At 48.8% G+C, this 20,841-nt stretch overlaps 1 protein-coding gene across 2 annotated transcripts in view; it reads right to left on the reverse strand.

Moving 5' to 3' along the window:
• The window catches only part of BCL2L1 (BCL2 like 1), a 67,989-nt gene that overhangs the window by 18,362 nt on the left and 28,786 nt on the right, over window positions 1–20,841 (reverse strand). The window lies entirely within an intron of this gene.

Genomic DNA, 20,841 nt, shown 5'->3' on the forward strand with positions numbered 1-20,841 from the left:
ATGACCAACGCACTTTATTGCTGAGATAACAGTGCAAAGCTGGGAAGGGCTTTGTCCAAGGTGAGCTGGCTAAAAAGTGGTACTGGAGGACCTGCAGCGGGAAAGAGAGGGGCAGAGGCAGGGAAGTGACAGGAGGCTAGGTGGCTGGAGCAGAGGGCAAGAGAGAAGGGGATGGGGAGATGAGGGTGAAGCGATGAGCAAGAGCAGGCCCATGTGTGGTCTGGAAGCCGAGGAGGAACATGGGGTTGAGTCTGTGCATAGTGCAGAACCACTAGGCCTTAGCCTTCCTGCTGATGCAACTGAGGTAGGGAGGGAGAGGGGACAGGGTTAAGTTCCCAGTGATTCAGGGGCAGGCCAGGTCTGGGGATTACTGGCCTGAGGCTCCTCCCTCTGGAGAAGGGAGGGCAGGCTGATAGGTAGACAGAGAAGGCAGAGTAGAGGGACAGCTACTCTGATGCAGGACTGGGATGGGGTCTGTGAGGCCCTGTCCCTGTCCCCAGCCCCCCAGGGGCCCCCCAGGGGTGTGACTCGGGGCCCAGAAGATGAACAGCCCTCAGCCCTGAGGGCAGTCAGGAGGGAAGCACAAGATATGGGGAAGGTGGAGCTGTGGGTTAAATTACCCAGCCCAGGGTGGAGCCAGCCCATGGGGCAGGGAGAGGGGGGCTGCAGCACCCTTTAATGAGTAAGCTTTGCACCCCATTTGTCCTTTAGTCCTCCCAACAGTGCTGCAGTGCAGGCTATCTCTCCCCATTTACAGACCAGGAGCCTCTGGGCCTAGGGAGGGTGTCTCAGAGTGTGAATGGACCACAGACGAATGAACACAGAGCCCAGGGCCCTCATTTCCACCTGGTCCCAACTGGCTGAGTGGTGGCTGCTCCCTCAGACAACACCTGCTGTCTCCAGTTGGTTCCAAGTTTCACCAGGCCAGTCTGCTCACTGTGAGACCTGCCTGGCCCTTCTTCTGGTCTTGATAACCCCACTCACTTCATGCTCCACACGGAGGATTTTTAAAAACCGTAGATCAGATCACAGCATGCCTGGGCTTAAAGTCCTCCAACAGCTTTGCCTTTGCACTTAGAAAGCCGGAGTCATTTCTGCTCACACCCCTGGTACCTAGCAGAATGCCATGCACACTGAACTGCCAAGATGACTCAAAGACTCCTTAGTATTTATTAAGCCATTAGGGAGGTGGCAGTGACACATAAGCTAGAGCCCTTACCAGAATGTTTACCAGGTATTGGGGGGAAAGAAACACCAGAAAAAGCCCCTCCATTCAGACCATGTCACTCCTTCCCATCTCATCCCACGCTCTCAGCCTTCCCAAGGCTTCCCATCACCTCTGGAATAAAGTCCCCACTCCTTACCACAGCCAGCGAGGTCTAGCAGGACCTGCCCCCTCCCCACCGCACACTCCACTCATCACCCCAGCCTCCTTGCTTTTCCTCGAACATCTGCTTCTGCTAGGGAGCTTGCTGTTCTCGCTGCCTGGAGCACTTGACCCCAGATCACCACCTGCCTCACTCACTCCTGAATCTGCTCAACTGTCATCTCCTCAGGGAGGCCTGCCTTGGTCACATCTTCTAAAATGGTACCCATTCTCATCTCTCTCTACTTTGCTTTATTTTTCTTCCCAGCACTTTTCATAACCAGATTCGACACGTTGTTTTTGTTTTGCCTCCTGCACTAGGTGTGGCTTGACAAGGGCAGAGGTCTTGTCTTGTCTCTATGTACTCAGTGCCTGGAACAGTGTCTGGCACATGTTGGTGCTCAACAAATACATGAGCGGAGCGAAGGTACTATAAGTCTACTAAGTGCCAGGTAGTACCCATTTCACCTTCATCAGGTAGATTTGAGCCCCACTTCACACTGGATAGGGAAGACCTGGCCTGGGGTCACCCAGCTAACAGGCGGCAGAGCCAGGATCAGAACCCAGGGCTGCTCAGCTCCAAAGGAAGTATGGCTGTAGCAGGACACTTCCCTATGTGGGGGGCTGGGACAATCTGTCCTGTCAGTAGGGCTACAATGGATTCTAGGAAGAGGGTTGTGGGGTGGGGTTGAGAGGGAGCCTTGGGTCTGGGGAGAGAAGGGCAGGGGTGTGGCAGCAGGCAGCCTCCTAACTCTTTGGCCTTGTTGCTGCCCAGGCATTGCTGGTGTGGATATGCTTCCCTCTCTTTCCCCCTTCATCCTGGCTAGCCTCATGGGTGGTGGCGGAAAAGAAAATCCTTACAAGAGTTACAATTTTTTCTGGTGCTAAGTAAAGTAGGCCCAAATGGAGTCACAAAAAAGATGGACCCATAATGGGGGAGAGTCCTGGACTGTCGGGAGCATGGGAGAAGTGAGACCAAGGCCAGAAGGACCTGACTATCCCAAGGGGCCCAATGTCTCATAAGAAACCAGGGACACTGGGGTTGCAGCCAAAGTGGGAGAGGCCTGGCTCCCTCGATGGGAACTTTCCTAAAGTAGAGGGCTGGCAGCCACAGGAAACTTTCCTCTCTGGGGCTGGGTTGGAGTAAACAGGCCCTGTCCCTGCAAGGGCACAAAGCACTCACTGTCCAGGAACAGTCATTCCAGGGTGGAGGGAACATTCTCATTTCGGTGTCATAGAGAACAAGACTGACCTGCCCAGCCTCCCCACTCATGCATTCCTGGCCAGGACAACCTTCAGCTCCGTTTCAAGAGCTCCTTCTCCTGGGGCGGGGGGAGTACGATTTCCAGGGGCTATGGATTCTAGGGACTGCTTTTGCAGACAGAACATGAGCAAAATGGGGTGTGCTATTCCGGGGCGGGTGCTGGGGAGGCAGTGGTGTGGGTATATTTAGCTCAAGGTTCACACGACACACTTGGAAACAAACACAGCCATTTTCTCAGTGGGCGGTTGCCCTGGATAAATAAACAGCATTGCAGGGCAGCCTGGTTCTGGAAAAGCAGAGATAAGCCCCAGTGTTCTTCAATGGTTCCCACTAGTTTCAGCCAGAGCTGGCATGGTGGGCAGGGGGTGAGATCGTAAGGGGGGGTTGCAGGGAAGGCTCTGATGTCATGGAGGCTTTCAGGAGACCCAGGCCTGAGGCTGTCTGCATCCTCAGCTTGGGTGAGAGCAAAGTGGAAGTTTCTCTTTGCAGCTGTGACCACTGACATGGGAGCCATGCAGGGGTTTTCAGGGCCACTGGGGACAGGCAATGGCTAATGACCCTCATGGCAGGATCATGGACTCCCAACCAGGCAGACCCCACAAGTTAGTAAGGCCAACCCACCTGCGCATTCTATAGTTTCACAGAGCTGGTTTGTGGTAGAGCATGGACTAGGAATTGGGTGTCTTCTGACTTGGCGTCAGGGCCCCTCAGAGGGATGAACCAAGAACCAGGGTCCCCAGGAGAAGCCAAGGCCGGGACCACTTTCAAGGTCCTGCCTCCAACAGTCCTGTCCCCGTACATGGAATGGCCCAACCTGACATACTCCAGTGTTTCTCACCCCTGTGTGTCCTCTAACTGGTCACCCTCCCCACATCATCTTCCTCAGTAAGCCAACCCCTACTCAGCATATAAGACTCCACAACAAGTATCTCCTTTGTGCTTCCAGGGTTTTGGAGTCTCATTTACACCATAAATATTTCCTGAGTGCAAACCATGCTCCAAGCCCAGCACTGAAGACACAGCAGTGAATAAGACAAATAAGATCTGCTTTTATGGAGCTTATGTTCTAGTCCACACGCTCTCAACAGGAGGGCAATCGCCTCCAGTGGGGCAAAGCAAAAAATTCTTGGATACTACAGTGCTTTGTGGCTTTCCATGGGGTCACAGCACATAAAAAGATACAGAGTACAGCTGTGGTATTCAAATGTCATGGGAAGGCAATTAGAACAAGAATGTAGAAAAAGATGCCTGGGGCGGGGGGTGGCGATAAGGAAAAAAGGTTGAGAAACACTGTCCTAGTGAGAAGCAGAGAGGATAATAAGAAACAAGACAATTTCAGAGATGATGGGGTTTTGAAGGCAGTAAGTCATGGGGAGGCGACAGAGAACACCCGGGGGACTGACTGATATAGGTGGAATGGTCAGGGAAGGTCTCTTGGGAAGTGAGGTTTGAGCTGAGAGCTGAAAGACAAGGTGGCAGCGGCCAAGGGAGGATCAAAAAATCTTGGGTAAAAGAGAGCATGTTCCAGCAGTAGCAACAAGTGCAAAGGCCCTGAGGCGAGAATGGGAGGCAGGGTGTCCCTAAATCGAGGCCTATTTGTGTGTCAGTTTTCCCCCCTAGTCTGGGGGCTCAGTGCAGGCAGGGACCAAGTCTGACCCAATTCTAAAGCCAGGCCCACCCAGACAGGCACAGACTGACTATAGCTAGATTTCTGCCCAGAGGCCAACTGAATGACACAACTCCCCTAAGGCAGCGGCCCATCCACCCTGCCAGGGGCTGAAGCACAGTGCCTACTTGAGTCTGATCAGTCCTCCGATGCCCATCCTTCTCTCTAACCTCCCACATTTCCTTTTTTTAAAGATATTATTTACTTATTTGAGAGAGAGAGGGCATAAGCAGGGAGGAGAGGCAGAGGGAGAAGCAGACTCACCACTGAGCAAGGAGCCCGATGCGGGGCTTGATCCCAGGACCCCAGGATGATGACCTGAGCCAAAGGCAGATGCTTAACTGACTGACCCACCCAGGCGTCCCTGACCTCCCACGTTTCCATGCTGCTTCCTAGTGGTGTGACCTTGAGCAGCCCAGTGTCCTCACTTGTTAAATAATAATAAAATAATAACAAGTGCTATTATGGCAGCTGACCCTTTATTACACATTTGAATGTTTTAGTTGCACTGAGCACTGAGCTAAAGCACTTTACCTTGACTAGGTCATATTCCCTAATACCATGTATAATCACATTCATTTGAGTATTTTTTGTCCTGTCTCCCCCACTAGACTGTGTCTGGTTTTGTCCCTTGTATCTCCAGAACCTGATGCTGTACCTTGAGCACAGCAGGTGCCATTCTTAATGAATCTATTTTATAATTTTTTAAAAAAGATTTTATTTATTTATTTGACAGAGAGAGACAGTGAGAGAGGGAACACAAGCAGGGGAGTGGGAGAGGGAGAAGCAGGCTTCCCACTGAGCAGGGAGCCCAATGCGGGGCTCGATCCCAGGACCCTGGGATCATGACCTGAGCCGAAGGCAGATGCTTAACGACTGAGCCACCCAGGCACCCCTATTTTATAATTTTTTAAAAAGATTTTACTTTTAAGTAATCTCACACCCAATGTGAGACTCGAACTCACAACCTTGAAATCTGGAGTCACATGCTCCACCTACTGAGCCAGCCAGGTGCCACTATAATTTTTAAGTAAGCTCTATGCCCAACATGGGGCGTGAACTCACAGCCCCGAGATCAAGAATTGCATGCTCTACTGACTGTGTCAGCCAGGCACCCCCTAAATAAATCTATTTTATTTTTAAAGATTTACTTAATTAAAGATTTTATTTACTAGACAGAGAGAGGGTGAGAGATAGCACGAGTGGGGTGAAGGGAAGAGGGAGAAGAAGATTCCCTGCTCAGCAGGAAGCCCGATGTGGGACTCGATTCCGGGACTCGGGGATCATGACCTGAGCCAAGGGTAGATGCTTAAGCAACTGAGCCACCCAGGTACCCCTAAAATTTTTTTATAAAGATTATTTATTTATTTAGAGAGAGAGAGAGAGTGTGTGCGGGAGCGCGCATGTGCGCGCAATGAGGGTAAGCAGGGTGGGGGGGTGGGGGGGGGGACAGAGGGAGAGAAGCTCCAGCTAAGTCCCCACTGAGCACGGAGCCTGATGCAGGGCTGCAGAGCTCCATCTCACAACCCATGAGATCATGACCTGAACTGAAATCAAGAGTCAGACACTCAACCAACTGAGCCACCCAGGCACCCCTAAATGAATCTATTTTAGGTGAACATTTAAATGGAGTATTTTCATTTAATCCTCATAATATTTATCAATGGCCTAGTTTCACAGATGTGAAAATGGAGGCTTCAGAGTTCACCCACCCTCTATCATGGAAGTGGTGGGACTGCGATTTGTCTGAATTCTGACCTCTTGGTCATTCTGATGTCTGATCCTGCCATTCCAGTCCCTGCTGTCCCTACCTACAGAGAACCTAACCTACACAGTGGCAGTGGTACCAGATGCTTCTTGAGCACTTACCCTGCAAGGAAAGCACTCTTCTCAGTCCTTTTTGTAGATCAGTTCACTGAACTGTCTCCACGCTGGGCAGTGGGTACTGTTGTTAACCCACCATACAGCTGATGGACCTGCAGCCCTCAGATAATCTGTGACTTGCCCGAGGTCACACAGTGGCTGGGTTGCCTGCACCAATAGTCTGGCTCCAGTGTCTTTGCTTCCAACCTCCATAAAGGACTGTGTTGACTTTCTTTCTTTCTTCTTTTTTTTTTTAAGATTTTATTTATTTATCTGACAGAGAGAGACACAGCGAGAGAGGGAACACAAGCAGGGGGAGTGGGAGAGGGAGAAGCAGGCTCCCAGATGAGCAGAGAGCCCGATACGGGGCTCGATCCCAGGACCCTGGGAACATGACCTGAGCCGAAGGCAGACGCTTAACCGACAGAGCCACCCAGGTGCCCCTGTGTTCACTTTCAAAAGGACGATACTTTTCAAGGCCCCATCGTGGGCCAGGTGCATGCACTTCTATTACTGAAGGAGGACCTTGATCTAAACCCAGGTAAATGGAGGCTCAGAGATACCAAGAGACCTGCCCAAAGAGGGTATGTGGGGAAGTCAGTTGCAATGTCCAGTACATGCAGCAGCAAACCCCATATTCCGGGCCAAGGCTATAATCCTGAGTCCCTCTAGGAGGGGGAAGGTTGCCCGAGGCCACCAGCTGAATGAATGAGCTCTGGCCCCTAGCCAGCTGAGGGGAACTGGGTGCCACAGGAAAAGGATATGACGAAGACCAGGAGGGAAAGTGAAACCCTTCCGTCCTGACTTCAGTGGGGGGAACAAGTGCTTGTGCCAGACGGGCCCTTCCTTCCTCTAGGGTGACTCTGGATGGCCCAGGCCCACCACTTCCTTCCTGCTTGGTTATTTTGGGAAAGAGGTAGGTGGAGAAGAGGAAGGGGCTCCTAGCAGCCCAGGGAAAGTGCCAGGGACATCAGCGCTGTACCTTGTCTTGGCCTCGTCATGGCCCTGCATGGGCAGGCCATGAGTCACTTGCAGAGTCACTTTCTGCCGCTAGCCTCAGTTTCCCTGAGGGAGAGGCTGATACATGCTTGCTGAATAGATAAATGAGGCCTTGTTAGGAGATCCCTGGGAGATGGCAGGAAGGGGGGATGGGGCAAGCGGAGAGGACTTATCACTCTCTTGGCAGGGAGGTGCAGGCGGAGACTCGGAAGAAATGAGGTTTGTGGTTGGAATCCACTTCCCTTGGCTTTCCCGGGGGAGCTGTTGGCCTCAGCAATGTGAAAGGAACACAGCCTCTCTCTTCCACTGGGGGGGGAGGGGTTGGATTTCGATGTGGGCAATTTAGAGAGGCAGCTCAGTTAGGGCAGAGGCAGAGATGGGTGACCACAGGCCTCTCTACTTTGGAGCCTCAGTTTCTCCTACTTTGACCTCCCAAGACGGTGGTAAGATCAGGGGATGAAAGCACTTAGTAAAGCAAGGTGACCTTGGTGTTACTGGCTGAAGTGGGTGTCATGGGGGGCTCAAGCCATCTGGGCTTTAGGGAATATTTGGAGACATCCTTGCAGCAAACTTCATGTTAATCTTTCTCCAACTCTGCCCCTGTCAGCTGCCAGCTTCCCTTCCCCCGCCTCCTCCCTCACCATTAGTTCTCAGAAGCTAAGCCTGACAGATGTGCTCATTTCTCAGAAAAGGAAGTGGTTGTGCCGGGAGGAGATAACACCTCCGCTGGGGAATTGAGAAAGCTATCAGGCCCAGCAGTGCGAGTGTGGGCTCTCCACCTCCTCAGCTCAGAATCAGGGTGCTAGTCTTACAGGCAGAGAGAGACAATTCAGAAAAGCATTTACTGGGGGCACAGATGCTCATTTAGGGGCTTACAACCTCCTTCCCTGGCAGTGATGACTGATATTTACTGAGCACTTACCAGGTACCAGGCATGGTGCTAAGAGCTTAGTTCTGTATACGAATTTACTTAATCCTTCCAATAACCCCATGAAGTGTTATTGTTACTTTCCATGTTACAGACGAGGAAATAAGGGCAGAGAGGTCAAGGGACCCTCCCAAGGTCATTATAGTTCATAAATCGCAGAGTTGGGATTTGTAATGCGGCAGTCTGGCTCTAGAGCCCAGCACTTAATGGCTCCTGGGAAGCTCCTACATGCTCCTATGCATTCATTCTCTGGAATTTTGAGGCCTCCCTCATCTCAACCCTCTCTCATCCCATCCCTGGTGATGCCCTATTTTCTCATGAGTAGATAGATGGCCACAGCCTTTCATTCTTCTCCCAGTGTCCTGGGTGAGGACCAAGGCTCACACTTGAAACAAGAGTCAGAGACTCAAAAGTGATCTTATAACATAATCATCCAACTTCCCATGTGATGCACAAGCTCATCCCTAACATCCTCATTTCCTAGACAGGGTTCAGAAAGGTGGAGTGCCAAGGTCACGTAGTAGGTCTGTTTCACTCCAGATGGTCCAAACTCGTGGGAGTTCACAGTCATCTCTAGGGCATCTCTGCTTTACATACAGAGTGTTTCCCTTTTGGGCAGCTCTCTGGGAAAACATTTGCCTCTTTCCCTCTACCTCCCCCCACTGGCTGGCGTCAAGTTTGGTCCTCTTTCTTCTGTTTTACTCCAGCTCTGACCCAAGGGCTGCCCAAGAAGTCACCATAGCCTGGCAGAGGAAGCTTTGCTGGCCTTGCTCTGGGCCCTGGGCTGGTTGTGCTCCTCTCCGAGTAGAATTTCCTCACTGGTAAAGTGGCAGTGCTATTTGGATGAGGCCAAGGCTGGTGACAAATTAACTTCTATTTCTCTACTGAGCAGGGCTGCCAGAGCAAAGAGTAGGCAGGTACCCAGTGAGTCTTGCAACTACACTTAAGACGTGTTGGCTTTGGACATCATCTATAAAATGGAGATTAAAGATGTGCTTATTTCACAAGAATACTATGAGGATTCAACAGGAATACACGTTAAGGCTCTTCCAACTCCGCACGGCACAGAGCAGACTTTGAATAAATGTTGGCTATTATTACTGTTTTTATTATTAGATCAGGGCTCAGCCTTGTGTCTTAGAGCCTTCTCTGGGGTCTGTAAGACTCTGCAGGATTTCCTCAGCTTTGTCGAGGGCCAGGCTGCTTCATTCTTCACATACCATGTTCTCTTCAGCCTCAGGACTTTTGCCCATGCTGATCCCTCTGCCAAGGTATCTCCTATTTATCTCTTAAGTCTTTACCTCCAGGTCACTTCTTCAAGGAGGACTCCTGCTTTCTGCCTCCAAGTCTCCTTCAGCTCCCTTGCCAGTTTGTTGAGCTGTTCATTTTTTCAAACGTTCTTGTTTAAGTTCCAGTTAACATACGTGTGATACTAGGTTCAGGTGTACAATTCAGTGCTTCAGCACTTCCATACGTCACTCTGTGCTCCTCACGACAAGAGCACTCCTTAACGCTTCACCTGTTTCACCTAGCCCCACCGCCCCAACCTTCAGTTCTCTATAGTTAAGAATCTGTTTCTTGGTTTGCCTCTATTTTTCCTTTATGATCATTTGTTTCTTAAATTCCATATATGAGTGAAATTATATGGTATTTGTCTTTCTCTGACTTATTTTGCTTTGAGCTGTTCATTTTTGACCATGAACTCTGTCTCTTCAGGCCTAGCCCAGTGCTGGGCCCAGAGAAGGTGCTGATGAGTATAGCTGATTGGTGGACAGTGAGGAGGGTAGGGAAGAAAGGCCAGTTCCCTCTCTCTTCATCCTCATCCTCACTGCCTGGCAAAACTAGGAGGAGGCCCCGAGACACCAGGTGATTGGGCAGGGTGAGCAGGACTCCCCAGATACCAAGTTCTTCCAGGCTTAGGGAGGGGGACAGGAAGTTTATGGGAAGGTTCTGGAAAAGGCATCTTCTGCATTGTGTTGAGGCAACAGGCAGAAGAGACTGGGGTTAGCAACCTACAAAGAATAAGGACTTGGTCCCTAGGGCCAACCCTCTCCCTAAAACTCTGTTTCCTTCTGGGGTCTATGCCTCCAAGTACTCCATGGTCCAAAGCAGCTGTTCCCTTCTCATTTCCACCCAAAGATATCCCCACCGCCTCATCTGGTGCTGATCAGTGCTGCATGCTGTTAAGAAGAGAACACCAGGCAGAGAGTCAGCAGATGTGGGTTTCGTGTCCCAGCACTATCACTGGCTTGCTTAGGCTGAGTCCGTTCCCCTATCTGGGATACTGGGAAAGTCTGGGACTTTCCCCAACTGTAAAATTAAGGGGATCATCCCAAGGACTCCTACTACTGCTGCTGCAGCATGAAGAGGATGAAAGTAACTCACCCATGGACAGCTAAGTGACTACTTGGTTTGTCTCTGAAGGGTATTCAGAAGACCCAGTAATTAGTGTGGAAGGTAAGAGGCAACATTCTGGAATAGAAGGACATGTTGCCATAAAATAGTCTGATTCTCCTCCACATCGAAGCCTGCTGAGTCTTGCCGTCAAACCTGTAGGATTCTAGGGGAAAAGGGCAATGCACATCTGTGACCCAGGGCAAGCTCCTCAGAGAGGCCAGATCTTGCCGGGCTCTGCCCCCGTGGCCTCAACCTCTTCACCCTAGCACCACCTCCAACTAGTCCAAACAAGTCCCGGGTATTTTCAGCCACCTTTATCTGATCGGAAATGTTTGGAATTCCACAGCAGTAGGCAACAGCTCTGGAGGATTTGAGGATGGGAGCAAATCCCTGTAACACCCTTCCCTCCCCCCTATACATATGAATGCTCACACATACACCCCTTGTAACAAAAAACTCAGAGCTGAAGGTTCCTGCTAGGTTGCATTTCCTACATTCTGGTTCCTTCTAGTCTTCTCAATTCATCCCCAGGCTAGTCCAACAGTTGCCTCAAGGTACAGAATAGCAAGATGCCTGAGATGGTCCCAGGAGAGCTGGACTACTGTCTGCAGCACAGTGATGCAGGGGGTGGGGGCCAGCAGAAGGTTCGGTCAACACCCAGAGCACCAATAAACTGCACAAGACCACCACCACCAGGAGGCCCCAAAGCAAACTGCTGTCCCATTTGATGCGACATGTGGATCACTCAAGAATTCATGTGTCATGATCCTGTGGTTCAGAGATGTCTAGTTCAACTCCCTCCCTCAACAGATGGGAAACTGAGACCCATAGGAAGTAAAGGGACTCCCCTGAAAGGCCTCCTGACTCCTGGAGTTGGACAGTATGGGTTTTGGCCTCACCTCTATGACTGCCTACTTGACAGATCTGGGGCAAGACCCTTTACCTCCCCAAGCCAGGGTTCCTGCCTATAAAGTGACAGCACTGTGGGGCACCTGGATGGCTCAGTCGGTTGAGCGTTGGACTCTTGATTTTGGTTCTGGTCGTGATCTCAGGGTCATGAGGTGGAGCCCGCATCAGGCTCTGTACTCAGCAGGGAGTGTGCTTGAGATTCTCTCTTCTCCCTCTCCCTCTCCCACCCCCCCACCCCCCGTGTGCACGTGTGCACACGCTCTCTTAAATAAATAAATAAAATCTTAAAAAAAAAAATAGAGTGAAAACACTGTGCTTATATCAAAGGCTTGGCAGCAAGAAGTAAATGGTTCACAGAACTCAATAAATGTTAGCTGTTATTTTTTTTATAGCTAAAAAAGAGTGGCCTCATTTGTGCCTCCGATCGTGCAACTCAAATTTTTACAGCTACAAACACACAAAACAGCTAATATTTACTGAACCCCTGCTTGAATTCTCAAAATCTTGCATTACGTAAGCGTCCCCATTTTACTAATGAGGAAGCTAAGATTCAGAGAGGTGATGAGATTTTGCCTAAGATGACCAGCTACTGAGTGAGGGGGTCTGATTCCAGAACATGTTAAATTTGCCAGTGCAACAGGACAGATGCAGAGGGATGTTACTAAGCTCCTCCTTCCTTCCCCCTTTTCACCTGCCCACTATTTCATGAGGATCTGCTATTTTCTCCTTCCCCCTTTTCACCTGCCCACTATTTCATGAGGATCTGCTATTTTCGGGCCCTGGAAGTCAGAGATAACTTTGAGGACAGGGAAGAGAAGAGGCATGCTCCCTGGGTACCTGGGTGCTTTGTGGGTGGGAAAGGGAGAGGTGTGCTGTGGCTGCTCAGAGCTGCCCCCCACCCAGGCTCTGCAAGGCCAGTCCCTCCCTTTATCTGCCATTATCTTGGAAATAAAAGCGATGCCAAGTAGCTCTGGTGGAGCTCTTACCTGAGTTTTCTAAGACAGATCATGACCCCTTTGTGGGTTGAGCTGTGAGGCTGTAGGAAGGACCAGATAAGCTGCCCTGCTAGCTCTGGACACTCATTCATTCCATAAATCTTTATTAAGTATTCACTAAATGCCAGGCACTATGCTAAGTACTGGGGATAAAGCAGTGACTAAATCAGATGAAAATTCCTACCTGCATGAGTTTACAATTTAACGGGAGGGACAGGCAATAAATAAATGTGTCAGATGGTGATAAGTGCTAAAAGAAATATAAATGAGAGAAAAGGGATAGACAGAAACATGGAAGACGTGAGGATTAGAACTTGTAGTCCGGGAAAGCTTCTTGAGGAGGTGACATTTGATCAGAGCCCTGAATGAAGTGAGGGTACAGGCATCATAAGGATCTGGGGAAAGCAGTGGGAAGAACAACTGCAAAGGCCCCAAGGCAGGAATACAGGCACTCCAGGAATGCCAGCCTGACTACAGTGAAGTGAATGACAGGAGAATGGTAGCGATGGGGTCTGGCAGACTATGCAGGCCAAGGGACAGACTATGCAGGGCCTTGAATGCCATTTAAGAACTTGGTTTTGTCCTTTGAGTGACATGGGAACACTGCAGGGACATGATCTAACTTTGATTTGTTTTTTTGTTTTTTTAAAGATTTTATTTATTTATTTGTCAGAGAGAGCGTGAGCACAGGCAGGGGGAGCGGCAGGCAGAGGGAAAAGCAGGCTCCCGGCCAAGCAAGGAGCCCAACGCGGGACTCGATCCCAGGACCCTGGGATCATGACCTGAGCCGAAGGCAGACGCTAAACTGACTGAGCTGCCAAGGCAACCCACTTTGGTTTTAACAGGTTCCCTCTGGCTGCTGGTGGAGACCTCCAGGGTCAAGGGTGGAAGCAAGAAGTCTGGTGAGAAGGTGATGTAGTCATCCAAGGGAAATATGATAGTGATTTAGCTAGCATGGTGCCAGGGAAGCTGGTGAGAAGCAGTCAAATTCAGAATTTATTTTTAAAAGTAGAGGGGCCGTGCTCGCTTCGGCAGCACATATACTGAAAGTAGAGGGGTGCCTGGGTGGCTCAGCTGGTTAAGCATCTGCTCAGGTCATGATCTCAGGGTCCTGGGATGCTTCTCCCCCCTTCATGCTCTCTCAAATAAATAAATAAATAAATAAATAAATAAATAAAATCTTTAAAAAAAAAATAAAAGTAGAGCTGAGGTTGGTAAAGCATACGGTTCTTGATCTCAAGGTCATGAGTTCAAGCCCCAGGTTGGGTATACAGCTTACTTAAAAAAAAAAAGTAGAGCTGAAAGGATTTGCTGATGGACTGGTTGTGGGCTAGGGAAGTTGCTAGTCTCTCTGGCCTTGTTTCTCACCTACAAAAGGCAGACGGAAAGGCTTTTGAGGGTTTTTTCCCCCCAGCTTGATAACTATGGGAACTCTATGGGATGAAGAAAGAGACAAAATCATTTCTCCCATGGAAGCAAAGCCATTTGCTCTCCAGGCCCCGAGGGGTGGATGGCAATGGGAGGAGGAAGGCAGGGGCTGGACAGAGACAAAGGAAGGGCAGGGTCTGACTACACTGTGGCCGCCCACTTTCAGCAGACACATCACCCAACCACTAGGGACCTGCAGGGCCACAGAGGAGCCAGGCCCGGGTGGGGGTGGAGGTAAAGATAGTTTGCTTTACATTAGGAGAGCAGGGGCATCAGAGCCGTGCCGTGTCCAGGGCCTACTAGGCAGAAGGTGCCCAGTGGGTGAGCGAGTGAATGAGGCAGTGCCTGCAGGCCAGGACGTGTGCAAGAACTTCCCAAGTCGTTCCAAGGGGTAAGCCTGACCCAAGGGATTCATCTCCTGTCATTCCTTCTGCATTGATTACATTCTAGGCTGAGTCTCAAGTTCCCATTCTTCATGAATGGATGACTGTGCGGTCTGAAATCACCAAAGCAGCCTTTTAGAGCTGAAAGGAAGCACAGACACATCTCGTCCACTCTACCCACAATTTCAGCCATCACTGTTTTGGCCTTATTCATTTATCATTGTTCTTATTAACATTTTCCTATCAATTGATTCAATTAAAAAAAATGTAATATATTGAAAATTCTCAACCCCCTATCCCTACCCCCCAAAAGGGACCCTGTTCTTTCTGCAGTCTTTTCCCTTTTTATTTATTATTTACTAAAAAAAAAAAACCCATTTTATTTTAAATCTCTACACCCAATGTGGGGCTTAAACTCACAACCCTGAGATCAAGAGCCGCATGTTCCACCGACTGAGCCAACCAGGTGCCCCTGCAATCTTCCCCCTCTTTAGTAAATGGTGGTAGTTTCACCCTTCTAGGTGCTGAAACCTGAACACCTTGGAGTCATTGCTAAATTCTCCCTAGTTCTGATCTGTTAGCAAATTCCTTTGAATTTATATTTTTAATTTATCCAGAATCCCACCACTTCTCACCACCTCCACGGCTGTCATTTGGTTCCAGCCAACACCATTTTCTGCCTGCCTTGTTGTAACAACCTCCCTACTGGCCTCCCAGCTTCTCACCTCCCCCTAGGGTCCTTCCCCAGAGCAGCCACATTCCGTCTAGTCAAAACACTCCACTGCCTTCCCATCTCACCCAGAGGAGGAGCCAGCGTCCCACCATGGCTCACATAAACCTTCACCTTCTACCACTTTCTCCTCTGCTCACTCTGTTCTAGCCACACTCACCTCCTCTGCTCTTCCTCAAACATACCAAGCATATCCTTCTCAACTTGGGGCCTCTGTACTTGTTCCCTGTCTGGAATGTTCTTACCACAGACTGATACATGGTTTGTTCCCTCAGATCATGTAGATGTCTGCGGACATGCCTCCTCCTCAGAAAAGCCTTTTCCAATCACTATTTAAAACAAGAAACAAAAGGGATGTGTGGGTGGCTTAGTCAGTTGAGTGTCTGCCTTCAGCTCAGGTCATGATCCTGGGGTCCTGGGATCAAGTCCCGCATGGGGCGGGGGGGGGGCTTGCTCAGTGGGGAGCCTGCTTCTCCCTCTGCCTGCCGCTCCCCCTGCTTGTGCTCTCTCTCTTTCTGACAAATAAAATCTTTAAAAATAAATAAATAAATAAATAAATAAATAAATAAATAAATAAATAAATAAATAAAAGAAACAAAACCCAACCCCTCCCCCAAATGCTGCCTCGCCACCCTCCATTCCCCATGATCACTCTATCTTTTTAGAATATAAACTTCACGAAGGCAGATATTCCCAGTAGCTAGAATGGTGCTTGGCATGGAGTAAGATACTTAGTAAGCATTTGCTAAATGAATAAATGAAATGAAAAGGCAACATATGTTATTGCTATGAACACCAGTATCATTTGCCACATATGGAAATCAACAGAAAATAAAAACAGTGACTATTAGAAAAATACCTATTTGCATATCACCTGTAAGTTACCTTGAAGGTCAATGGTATATGTATTGATCTTGGTCCTACACCTTTACAAAAGAGACACATGAGGTCCAGGGCAGGAGAAAGCTCAGGACAGAGCAGCCAGCCAGCTGGAGGTCAGTCCAGAGCAGCCACATAAGTAACCCCTCAGTGCCTTGAAACCACAGCCCCACCCCGAGAGCGTACACAAATCGACTAAGTCTTGGGAAGGGTACAGCTAGGATGAACCAACAGAGCCTGTCTGAGGGGCCAGGAAATCTCTCCTCTGGGCCAGGCACAGAACTGGAGGCTCTGGAGAGAACAAAGGCCAAAGAGGAGTCTTCCAGGCTGGAGGAGTCTCATGGGGCTGCACTGTGGGGGACGGGCACGCACAAACCTGTAGGTGAGGTCCGTGGAGACCAGACAGCTGAGAGCAGAAATGAAAACAGGCTGGGTCCCAAAGGGTAGTAGCTTCAATCCCATAAACACCAGACAGGCATGGGGGTTCAGGTGCAGGCCTGGGGCCCAGCTGAGCTCAGGGGGTTGGATGGGACCTTCCCAGCCTCCTCTGTCAGTGACGATGACTCTAAGCTGAGTGAAGTAGAGACACCACCAATCGTGCCACTAGTCACAGCAGCTGTTCACGGGGAAAGAGACAGAGAGCTACCCTCCTAGTCCCGACGTTCCAGATGGTCTTCTCCAAGTCACAGCTGGCTCCACCCACATGGGCCCTTGAGGATTCAATCTCTGTTTGGAGGGGAACATCCCTTTCCCATCCTCATGGGGCTTAGCAAACATGGCTGCAGGTGCAGGGAGTAAAGCTATTGTTCTTGTAACTGCCAGGCCAGCAATGCCTGACCTACATCTCCATGGTTGGTTGCATGCAAAGAAAAATACCAGGGATTTCCGTTGGTGTTCACCAGATGCAGCTGCCAAAGGAAGGTGGGCCTTCTGAAGGCCTGCTGTGAGTAGGGCAGGACAAATGGTGAGCTGGCCGGGATAGATGAGGCGGCTGGCCTCTAAATTATTTCCTGGCTTTCCTCCCTAGATTTCAGAGACTCTCTCAAATGTTTATCTTTTTTCTACCAAGGTCTTCCACTGAAGCTTTTTTCCCCTCCTCTTCTAGTATATTACCCTAAAAATTGAGAAAAAGAGGGAGAGAGAAAGAGAGAGAGGGAAAGAGAGAGAGAGAGAACAAGATTCTAATTGGGAAAAAACTACCCAAACTAAAGTTGTTCCAGCTGTAAATTATTGGCATTGGAGTGAGGCTTTTTAGATCTGCACAGAAAATAAGCAATTTGGAAGTTTTGCATGGCAGTGTAAAAAGGCCCTGGGACTTCAGAGTCAGGACATATGACTCTTACTCCCACTCTGCAGTGGTTCCATCTGGCTGCAGACATGTCAACTGAGGACCCTCGGCCTCACTTTCCTCATCTGTCAAGTGTGGACAAAGGACCAAATGATCTCTCCGGCTCTGAAGTGCTGTGATCCTATCCCTAGGCCTTCCCCCTGAGGCCTCTCAGGGGTGCATTGTTGTGTAAGGAAAAAGCTCTCTTAGGAGACAAGAGACTCAAGTTCTAATCCCAGATTGCCTTTTATTAACTCACTGTGTGATCTTGGGCAAGTCACTTCACTTTTTTTAAATAAAGATTTTATTTATTTATTTGACAGAGAGAGAGAAACAGCAAGAGAGGGAACACAAGCAGGGGGAATGGGAGAGGGAGAAGCAGGCTTCCCAATGTGGGGCCGATCCCAGGACTCTGGGATCATGATCTGAGCCGAAGGCAGACGCCTAATGACTGAGCCACCCAGGCGCCTCCACTTCACTTTGTTCATATGTAAACCAAAGACTTGAAAATGCATTGAAAAAAAGCACTACAGAACTCTGGTGTTATGTCTCCCTTATGTCATTCATCCCTTAGCATATGGTTGCTTCCCAAAGGGCTTGTTCTTTACTTGGAATTGCCCCAGCTTGCAAACCTTAAGATCCTAGAGACACAAAATGGAGGAGGTAGGGGGTTCAAACCCAGGTCTGTCTGATTGCAGAGAATGTGTTTTCCCACTCTAGAAATGTGGAGGGTGGGTATGGATGGTGGAAAGGACTTGGGATTTAAAGTCAGAAGACCCCAGTTCCCTCCAAGGTAAGAAGAAGACCTTCTCTGCTTCCTAGGATAGCCAGAGGCTCAATGAGATAACATATGGACACAAAGAAGTACTAGACAAACCTTAATGATCCTGTGCTATTACTTTATGACCCTACCCTGGGTTTCCCCACATTCAAAAGGAGAGCTTAAGGTGCAAGCCATATCATCTTAGGAATATTACAGCTCCACATCTCAGCCTTTCATCCTACATCTTGACCTCCCTTCTTGTCCATATGAGGCCCATCCTTCCAGACTCCCTTTACCTGGAGCCCCCAGGACACCCAGCACAGAGCACACAGTGCTCTCCCTTGAGAGGCCGTGGAGGGTTCAGAGTCCTCACTCGGATACTTATTTGCTGTACAACTCTGGGCTTATCACTCAAACTCTGAGTCTCAGGGTCCATGTTTATAAAATGTGCAGAAGAGCTACCCTATAGTATTCCATGACTGTTTGCTACTATTATAATCATGTTATACTTCCTCTCTCCTATGAACTCTTCTGATCCTTTTAGTGTTTTCCATTTACTTTGTTATTTGCAGTCTCATAATCTAAATTATTGAGAGCTAGGCCTATACTTTATACTCCTCTCCCACTGGAGCAGTGAGCACACGACAGGTGTTCAAAGAACACCTGTTACACAATTGGGAGATGAGTTCTTTCTGAGACAGTATCAGTGGGGGCCATCACCAACCCTCAAGTGTCACGTGGCAGCCTGCTCTTTGGCTACCCTGTGCTAAGCAGTGGGGGTAGGGGTGGGGGATATGGGGTAAATGGAAGCTAAAGGGCCCTTTCCTCTAAAGTATTCAGCGTGAACTGGAGAAGCCAGACTCACCCTCTGGAGAGAGCACCAAACAATACAGACAATTAGAAGAGGCAGAGAGAGCCAAGGGAAACCCATGGACACCAGAGTGAGGGCTTCTGAGTCTAACAGATTGGATTTGGATTCTGTTCTTATTAGCATTTGACCATGGGACTATTATTTAACTTGTTTTATTCTCAGTTTTCTAATCTGGACAATGGGAACAATAATATGTTTCCCTGGCCTTTTATATAGCATTTTACACATGGCAGGTACTCAATAAATAGCAGCAACTATATTGTCATTAGTATTATTAATCACAGATGGGTTTTGTCTATGGGCACCTCAAACAGTCAATAGATGCACACCAAGAACAGGTGACTTATGGCTATGTATAGCAACTGGAACTCTGGATGGAGAAAGTTCTCTTAACAGAATCCGAATGAGATCTGGACATTTTTTTTTTAAGATTTTATTTATTTGACAAAGAGAGACATAGCGAGAGAGGAACACAAGCAGGGGGAGTGGGAGAGGGAGAAGCAGGCTTCCCGCCGATCACGGAGCCCGACACGGGCTCGATCCCAGGACCCTGGGATCATGACCTGAGCTGAAGGCAGACGCTCAACGACTGAGCCACCCAGGCGCCCCAAGATCTGGACATTCTGTCCATGGAAGGAAGGGAGGCAGCTCAATACAGACCATAGGCCTTAAATGGACGTATGTGGGTCTCCCCTGGGGACTCCATAGCTTCCTGGCTGTGTGTTCTCTTGGACAGTTATTCTCTCTGAGCCTGATTCCTCACCTCTGTTAGACTCAGACCCTCTGTTATTTCTCCTGAGAGGCAGTCAAGGGTGTTCTTTAAGAGCACATGTGTTAGAGGATTCAAATCTGGGGTTAAATCCTGCTCTGCCACTTACTAGCTTGGGTCAGTGGCACCATTTAACCTTTCTGAGCTTTAGTTTTCTCATCTAAAAACCTTCCTTGTGGTATTACCAGATAATGTGCTGTGCTTGCTTGGCATACAGTAACCATTTTACTTGATACATGAAAGTGTTATCTTTGTATCCAGGACCTGGCTCTGGAAGGCACTCAATAAATGTGCTGAATCAAACCCAGCCCCAGTGGAAGAGGTGTGTAGAGAAAAGATGCTCCTGTAAACTGGCACCACTGCCACATGCCCAGGTTGACAATATCTATCAAAATCATAAGTGCACACATCCTTTGGCCCTGCAATTCCACTCCTAGGAATGTACCCCCATAGGCACCCTGTATTCACACATGGACCAAATAACAAATATGACAGGGCTATTCATTGAATATCACTATTATAACTGCAAGAGACTGCAAAAAAAAGGGCCTACCAATGGGAACTGGTTAAATAGAGGATAGTACCATGTATGGAATACTATGCAGCTATCAAAAAGAATGAGAAACCTCTTGAAGGACTGATACTGAATGATCTCTGAGACACTGTTAAATGAGAAAAATCAAGGCACCAAACTGTGTGCATCAGTGCATGAGTAACTGTGTAAAAACTGGATGAAACATATAGGTGTTTGCTTACATCTACCAAGTCTATTTTCCCAGGAAGGGAACTGTAGCTAGGAGACACAGGTGGGAGAGAGACATTTTGAATTCTGAATTTTGAACCACATGAATATATTACCTATTCTAAGAAAATACATCAAAATTAAAGAGCGGGAGAGAAAGAATTTGATTGTCCCATGAGAAGCATTTGGGACTCCCCAGAGACTGACTCTTTGGCCAGTTATTACACTATGAGAAGAAAAATGACAACTCTGGTATTTGCATGCTGTGATGCCAAAATAACACCACTACTATGTGATTAACTGCACTAGGGTTGCCACCATCTCTGACCCTTTGTCCCAGGATGCTGTTAAGATGGGGGAAGAAGACGAACCATGAGAGACGATGGACTCTGAAAAACAAACAGGGTTCTAGAGGGGAGGGGGGTGGGAGGATGGGTTAGCCTGGTGGTGGGTATTGAGGAGGGCACATTCTGCATGGAGCACTGGGTGTTATGCACAAACAATGAATCATGGAACACTTCATCTAAAACTAATGATGTAATGTATGGGGATTAACATAAAA

This window comes from Leptonychotes weddellii, chromosome 10 (genome assembly GCF_054177405.1).
Source record: "Leptonychotes weddellii isolate Sample4059 chromosome 10, ASM5417740v2, whole genome shotgun sequence".
Taxonomy (NCBI): domain Eukaryota; kingdom Metazoa; phylum Chordata; class Mammalia; order Carnivora; family Phocidae; genus Leptonychotes; species Leptonychotes weddellii.